We start from the raw sequence: 8,011 nt of genomic DNA on the forward strand, positions 1-8,011 counted from the left end.
TTGGAAAAGGGAATATCCTTGGAGAGGCATAGGGAGCAGATCTGTTTCCAAGGGCTGGAGGGGTGTTGGTGAAGAGGGAAGGGAAACACGGAGGAGAACACCAGTCAAAAGCCTTGAAGCTAGTGGCAAGGAGTTGATTGGAGTCAACCAAACTTCAGTAAGTTTCATTTTCCTCTGAGAACCACAGTCAGATTGGTTGTGTCGGCGGCTGTGTGTGTGCCCAGGCAGTGAACAAACCTTGGCAGGCGGAGGTCTGGAAGGGAGGAGAAGGGAATCTTCTCCCATCATCTTCCAGGGAAACAGTGTGTCTGGGTCCAGGGAGAGGCAAAGAGTAGTGGTAGTAGTAAGGGGACCTGGGTTCTAATCCTGACTCTGCTAGTAATTCATTCATTCTTTCGATCGTCTTTATTGAGCACTTACTATGTGCAGAGTACTGTACAAAGTGCTTGGAAAGTACAATTCAGCAACAGATAGAGACAATCCCTACCCAACAACGAGCTTGGGGACCTGGGTTTTAATCCTGGCTCTGCCCCTTGACTGCTGGGTGATGTTGGGCAAGGCACTTTGCTTCTCTGTGCCTCAAATACCGCATCTGTAAAATGGGAATGAAGACTGAGCCCTAAGTGCTCAGTAAATACCATTGTTTGATTAATTGATGGGAACATGCCCCTGCCCCCTCTTAGGATCACACCTGGAGAGATTCCAGTACTCTAACATTCTCAGCTAAGGGAGGGAGAGTCAGGCAGAGGGATACCCATTCCATTCCTAGCTTGGGCAGTGGCTAGCTAGTGGAAAGTAATCTGCTACAAGTTAAAATGCACCTGTTCTGGGCAGCAGTGGCAGGAAGGAGAGTCGAGGGTGGAGACTCAGGTTTACTGGGTGGAAGAAGGCAATGGCAAACCACTTCTCTATTTTTACCAAGAAAACTCTATGCATACAGTACCAGAATGCTTGCCGATGGAGGTGGGGCATTCTGGGAGAGATGCGTCCATGGAGTCGCTAAAGGTCAGAGGCAAATCGACAGCATTAGTCAATACATGCCAGACCACTGCACATATTAATACTATTGAACACTACAGGTGACAAATAAATACAACAGATTGATTGAATAATAATGATGATGGTATTTGTTAAGTGCTTACTATGTTTGAAGCACTGTTCTAATCGCTGGCAAACTCCAAAAGGAATTAGTGTTACTTCATCGATGCTATCATTCCATCATATTTATTAAGCATTTATCGTATGCAGAGTCTACCCACTGGATTGTTACCTCCTAGTGGGCAGAAAAATATCTGCCAACTCCGTTGGATTGAACTCTCCCAAGCATTCATTCATTCATTCAATAGTATTTATTGAGCGCTTACTGTGTGCAGAGCACTGTACTAAGTGCTTGGGAAGTACAAGTCAGCAACATATAGAGACGGTCCCTACCCAACATAGGCTCACAGTCTAGAAGGGGGAGAAAGACATCAAAACAAAACATGTAGACAGGTGTCAAAACCATCAGATGAAATAGAATTAAAGCTATATGTACATCATCAACAAAATAAATAGAATAGTAAATATGTACAAGTAAAATAAATAGAGTAATAAATCTGTACAAATATATATGCAGGTGCTGTGGGGAGGGGAAGGAGGTAGGCCGGGGGGGTGGGGAGGAGGAGAGGAAAAAAAGGGCTCAGTCTGGGAAGGCCTTCTGGAGGAAGTGAGCTCTCAATAGGGCTTTCAAGGGAGGAAGAGAGCTAGCTTGGCAGATGTGTGGAGGGAGGCCATTCCAGACCAGGGGGAGGGCGTGGGCCAGGGGTCGACAGCGGAACAGGCGAGAATGAGGTACAGTGAGGAGGTTAGCGGCAGAGGAGCGGAGGGTGCAGGCTGGGCTGGAGAAGGACAGAAGGGAGGTGACAGAGGAGGGGACGAGGTGATGGAGAGCCTTGAAGCCGAGAGTGAGGAGTTTTTGCTTGATTCATAGGTTGACAGGCAGCCAGTGGAGATTTTTGAGCAGGGGAGTAACATGCCCAGAGCATTTCTGCACAAAGATGACCCGGGCAGCAGAGTGAAGTATAGACTGAAGTGGGGAGAGACAGGAGGATGGGAGATCAGAGAGGAGGCTGATGCGGTAATTCAGCCAGGATACGATGAGAGATTGAACCAGCCATGTAGCGGTTTGGATAGACAGGAAAGGGTGGATCTTGGTGATATTCTGGAGATGAAACCGGCAGGTTTGGGTGACGGATTGGATGTGAGGGGTGAACAAGAGAGCTGAGTCGAGGATGACACCAAGGTTGCTGGCTTGTGAGACGGGAAGGATGGTGGTGCTGTCTACAGTGACAGGAAAGTCAGGGAGAGGGCAGGGTTTGGGAGGAAAGATAAGGAGTTCTATCTTGGACATATTGAGTTTTAGATGTCGGGCAGACATCCAGATGGAGATGTCCTGAAGGCAGGAGGAGACACGAGCCTCAAAGGAGGGAGAGAGAGCAGGGGCAGAGTTGTAGATTTGGGTGTCATCAGCGTAGAGATGATAGTTGAAGCCGTGGGAGTGAATGAGTTCACCAAGGGAGTTAGTGTAGATAGAGAACAGAAGGGGACCAAAAACTGACCCTTGAGGAACCGCAACAGTAAGGGGACGAGAGCGGGAGGAGGAGCCCGCAAAGGAGACTGAGAATGAATGGCCGGAGAGATAAGAGGAGAACCAGTAGAGGATGGAGCCTGTGAAGCCAAGGTTGGATAGCGTGTAGAGGAGAAGGGGGTGGTCCACAGTGTCGCAGGCAGCTGATAGTACGAGGAGGATTAGGATAGAATAGGAGCACTTAGTACAGTGCTCTGCACATAGTGAGTATACAGTAAATACCATTGAGCTATTGCTTGATATGTTCATACCCCTACATGTATCAATACTATTGAACTCTATAGGTGATCAATGAATACAACTGCTTTATTTATTAAAATGGGAATCAATCATATTTATTGATCACTTACAGTGTGTAGAGCACTGTATTAAGTGCTTGGGAGGGTACAATATGACATAATTTGTAGAAGTGTTACCTGCCCAGAAGGAACTTGCAGCCTGGAGGGAATGCCAATGTTTCTAAATTGAAGTTCCCCTCTTCCTTTTCAGGGAGTCAGCATCATTTCCCTGAAATGACCAACATCTCCACGGTGGCTGAGTTCCTCCTCCTGGGTTTCTCTGACATCAGGGAGCTGCAGCTGCTCCATGCCATGCTGTTCCTCCTTGTCTACCTACTGGCCCTTCTGGGGAATCTCCTAATTATTGCTGTCACCACCCTCGACCAGCGTCTCCACACCCCCATGTACTTCTTTCTCAAGAACTTGTCCTTCATTGATCTCTGCTACATTTCTACAACGGTACCCAAATCCATTGTCAACTCCTTGACCAATGACAGCTCCATCTCCTTTCTGGGGTGTGTCTTGCAGCTCTTCCTAGTGGTCTTGTTTGCTGCTTCCGAGTTTTATGTTCTCACTGCAATGTCTTATGACCGCTATGCCGCCATCTGCTCCCCCCTGCGCAATGAGCTCATCATGAACAAAACAGCCTGTATGCGCATGGCAGCAGCGTCATGGCTCAGTGGGGGTCTCTTTGGAGTCTTGCTTTCAGCTTCCACCTTCTCCCTGACATTTTGTGGGTCCAATTTTGTTGAGCAGTTCTTCTGTGACGTCCCCCCTCTGGTGAAGATCTCCTGCTCTGAAGTCCACATTGCCATTGATGTGAGTGTGGCTGCTGGGTTAGTCTTAGATGCTGTCTGCTTCATTTACATCATCCTCTCCTATGTCTTCATCTTCTCAGCCGTGCTGAGGATGCCATCCTCCGAGGGCCGAACCAAAGCCTTCTCCACCTGCCTGCCCCATCTCACTGTCATCATCATTTTTCTCTTTACCGCAGCATTTGCCTATCTCAAACCACCTTCAGACTCTCCCTCGGCTCTGGATCTGGTGGTTTCCATGATCTACAGTGTGGTGCCCCCCACTGTGAACCCCCTCATCTACAGCCTGAGGAACAGGGAGCTGAAGGCTGCCCTGGGCAGGATCCTAAAGGGGACATTCCCCCAGCATCCGTTCTGGGACAAAATGTCTGTGTCCATGTACCCATAATCCCCTACCCCCCTTAAAACAGGAATTGCCCTTCAACATATCCAAATATATCACTGACCCAGAGTCCCAAAAATCAAGTCTGAATATTCAGGATTTGTCAAGGTCTGGGCAGTTGGCTGATAAGATTAGGTCGTGCGTGACAATGCATTCCCTAGGAAGCCTCATGGCTAAATGGCACGTGAATGGGTGTCACATGACCTGAGTTAATAATAATAATAATATTGATGGCATTTATTAAGCACATACTATGCGGAAAGCACTGTTCTAAGTGCTGGGGAGGTTACAAGGTGATCAGGTTGTCCCACCTGGGGCTCACAGTCTTAATCCCAATTTTAAAGATGAGTTCTAATCCCAGCTCGGCCACTGGCCTGCTGTGAGACCTGGCATTAGTGTCTTACCATTCCAGGGCTCTCACTTCCTCTTACACTCTGAGCCCTTTTGGGACAGGAAACGTGTCTGATTGGATTGTAATTTCATCTTTGGGCTGTAAACCCATTGTGGGCACGGATTGAATCTATCAACTCTATTGTATTGTACTCTTCAAAGTGCTTACTATGATGTTCTGCGCACAGTGAACACACAACAAATACATTCGATCGATAGAATTAATTTGTTTCTGCTTCATCACGTGGCATGGACATGGACACAGAAATTGTTAACACCAGATAATAAAAATGATAATAATCGTAATAATGGTGTTTGAAAGGGGACAGAGACATTCACTGTTGGAACTCTAGTTTCCAGAACCCAGGTTATTAAATCATCACATCAGGAGGAGCCATTTCCATCCTATTCTTCCTCGAGCCAGGAATTTCTCCTTCCCATCATCCCATTCCCAAAACCCCAGTCCCCTGCCCCACCCCACTCAGCCTGGGGGAGAATCATAGGATGGATTCAGAGGAATGTCTTGCTCTATCTAGCTTTGCAATCAGAAGGTGTCAGAAAATGAAACTGTTCAACTGACTGATTGAATGAGAAGCTGATTGACTAAGGATGTATATGAGGTGAAGCTGAAACCACCCACAGTTGTTGTAGATTGTCAATAATATTAGAAACACTTGGGATATTGGGATGCAGATGCTGTTGTTTCCATGGAAATCCTGGGGTGCAGCACCATTGTTGCAGCTTTAGGGACTGGGCCTTTATCTCTGCAGGACCTCAGGGACCTCTCAGGCAAAGGATTTTGGCATCGGCCAGGACACGAAGTCCCACCTGAGTTGATCTACCTGGTATTCCCCTCGGTGCAGTGGCAGCTTTATCTTTGGGGAGGGGGACTCGCTGACTAACATCTCCCTGCCCAGAGGTGATCAGAGAGGGGCTGAGGGTACCATGTTGTCCCTTCCTTCATAGCCAGCTGCACCCAAGAACTGCAGTGGAGAGAGCTCCATCCCTAGCCCGCTGAGGTCAGAGCCCCCCAGCCCTACGCTGCCCTAGTGCATGTGGCCGGGGGGTGTTGGAGGGGGAGGGAGAAACCATGATGGAGATGCAAGAGATGGAGCCATTCTGGGGAAGTGCTCCCACACGGAGCCAGTTTCAGACTTTGGGGCAGTGCTTCATCCCCAGAGGGGCAGGTGGGCTTTCAGGAAGGTATGTATTTGATGGTGCAGTGACCCCAACCATCACTCATCTCCCCTTCTTCATCCACCCCCATTCAGCTACCATGGAAGCCACTTGCCTGGCTGGGGCCCTGCAGCACAATATCATCACTTCAGCCAGGAGTTTGTCCTGGACGTCAGAATAAGTTTCTGGTGAGAAATGACAGGGAGGGAATGAGAGAATGTGATTGTTTCTAGACCACTAGCACTATCATCAACTCCTCCATGCAGGAATGTTGGGTGAACACAATGGAGGCAAGAGATTCAATCCCTTCCCTCCTGGACTTACCAATCTGCTGGGCGAGACTAGTCCAAAATAATTTACAGCTAGGGGGAAATAAGAATGGAAAGGTGTATGCACAGCTTAATAAGTGCTTAATAATGTGAATCTATAGGTAGGGAAGTACAACGAGCAGTTGTGAATGTGTAAATGCAGAGGTGGTATCTGCCCTGATTTGGCATGGGGAGAAGAAGCATCAATATGGGCAACTTTGAAAGGAGAGGGAGGTTCGGGAAGAAAGAAGGATCCAAGTCGTGTTGGAGAAGGGAATGTCCTTTTTCATTCATTCATTCAATCGTATTTATTGAGCGCTTACTGTGTGCATAACAGTGTTCTAAGCGCTTGGGAAGTACAAATCGGCAACATATAAAGACCCTAACCACTAACGGGCTCCCAGTCTAGAAAGGGGAGACAGACAACAAAACAAGTAGACAGGTGAAAATACCATCAAAATAAATAGAACTGTAGCTATGTACACGTCATTAATGAAATAAATTGAGTAATAAATATGTACAAACATACACAAATGCTGTGGGGTGGGGAAGGGGATAGGGCGAGGGGGTATGAGGCGGGGAGGAGGAGGAGAGGAAAAGGGAGGAGATCTATTTCCAAGGGGTGAAGGGTAGTTGGTGAAGAGGGAAGGGAAACACAGAGGAGAACACTGGTCAAAAGCCTTGAAGCTAGTGGCAAGGAGTTGATTGGAGTCAACCAAACTTCAGTCTGTTTCATTTTCAGGGAGAACCACAATCAGATTTGTTGTGTCGGCGGCTGTGTGTGTATCCAAGGTGGGGCAGGGGAGGCAGTGAGCAAACCTTGGCTGGAAGAGGTCTTGAGGGGAGGAGAAGAAGGGAATTTCTCCCATCACCTTCCAGGTAAACAGTGTGTCTGGGCTCAGGGAGAGGCAAAGAATAGTGGTAGTAGTAAGGGAACCTGGGTTCTAATCCCGACTCTGCCATTCATTCTTTCCTTCATTCATACAACCGTATTGATTGAGCGCTTACTGTGTGCAGAGCATTCTACTGAGCGCTTGGAAAGTACAATTTGGCAACAGATCAGGACATTCCCTACCCAACAACCGGCTCGAGGACCTAGGTTCTAATCCTGGCTCTGCCCCTTGTCTGCTGTGTGACGTCGGGCAATTCACTTTGCTTCTCTGTGCCTCAGATACCGCATCTGTAAAATGGGAATTTAGAGTGAGTCTCACATAGTTGCAAGCCTTGAAGATAATTGTGAGGTGTTTTTGTTTCAAGTGAAAAGATACATGGTGCCAGTGAAGGGTTTGGAAGAGAGATGTTTGAGCGCTTCTTTGTCTTTTCTTATGCTATCGTGTCGTCTCTGATCCATAGTGAATGAATGGACATATATCTCCAGGAACACCCCATTCTGCAACTGCAAATGTTCTGGTAGTTTATCCATAGAGTTTCTTTGGTAAAAATACAGAAGTGGTGTACCATTGCCTTCTTCCCTGCAGTAAACCTGAGTCTCCTCCTCGACTCTCTCCCATGACACTGCAGCCCAGCACAGGCGAGTTTTGATTTGTAGAAGATTGCCTTCCACCCGCTAGCCACTGCCCAAGCTGGGAATGGAATGGGTATACCTCTTCTTAACCATCTGCCTGGTAGCCAAGGCCGATAGAGTAGTGGAAACTCTCCAGGTGCGATTCTGAGTGGGTGGAGTGATGCTTTAGCAAATAGTTAAATGAATGAATGAGTTGCTTCATAGGTGTGGGTTTGTGTGACTGTGTGTATTTATGTGTAAGTAACCACAGTCAGTTGAAGCTTGTGTGTGTGTGTGCATGTGCGTTCATACGTGTGTGTGTGTGTGTGTGTGTCTGAGTAGCTGTGTGTGTGTGTGTGTGTGTGTGTGTGTGTGTGTGTGTGTGTGTGTGTGTGTTTCTGAGTGGCTGGCTGGGGCCCTGCAGCCCAGCGTTAGGATTATGCTGCGGTCACCTTGGCCAGAAGTGGGTCCTGGTTGTCAGAAAATGTTTCTGGTGGGAAATGACAGGGAGGGAATGAAAGAGTGTGATTGG

At 47.7% G+C, this 8,011-nt stretch overlaps 1 pseudogene; it reads left to right on the top strand.

The window, feature by feature from the left end:
- The first annotated feature begins 990 nt into the window (after window positions 1–990).
- Window positions 991–5,393, top strand: LOC119924099 (annotated as a pseudogene).
- Window positions 5,394–8,011: the final 2,618 nt, after the last annotated feature.

The sequence above is a fragment of the Tachyglossus aculeatus genome, unplaced genomic scaffold (assembly GCF_015852505.1).
Source record: "Tachyglossus aculeatus isolate mTacAcu1 unplaced genomic scaffold, mTacAcu1.pri scaffold_82_arrow_ctg1, whole genome shotgun sequence".
NCBI classification, from domain to species: domain Eukaryota; kingdom Metazoa; phylum Chordata; class Mammalia; order Monotremata; family Tachyglossidae; genus Tachyglossus; species Tachyglossus aculeatus.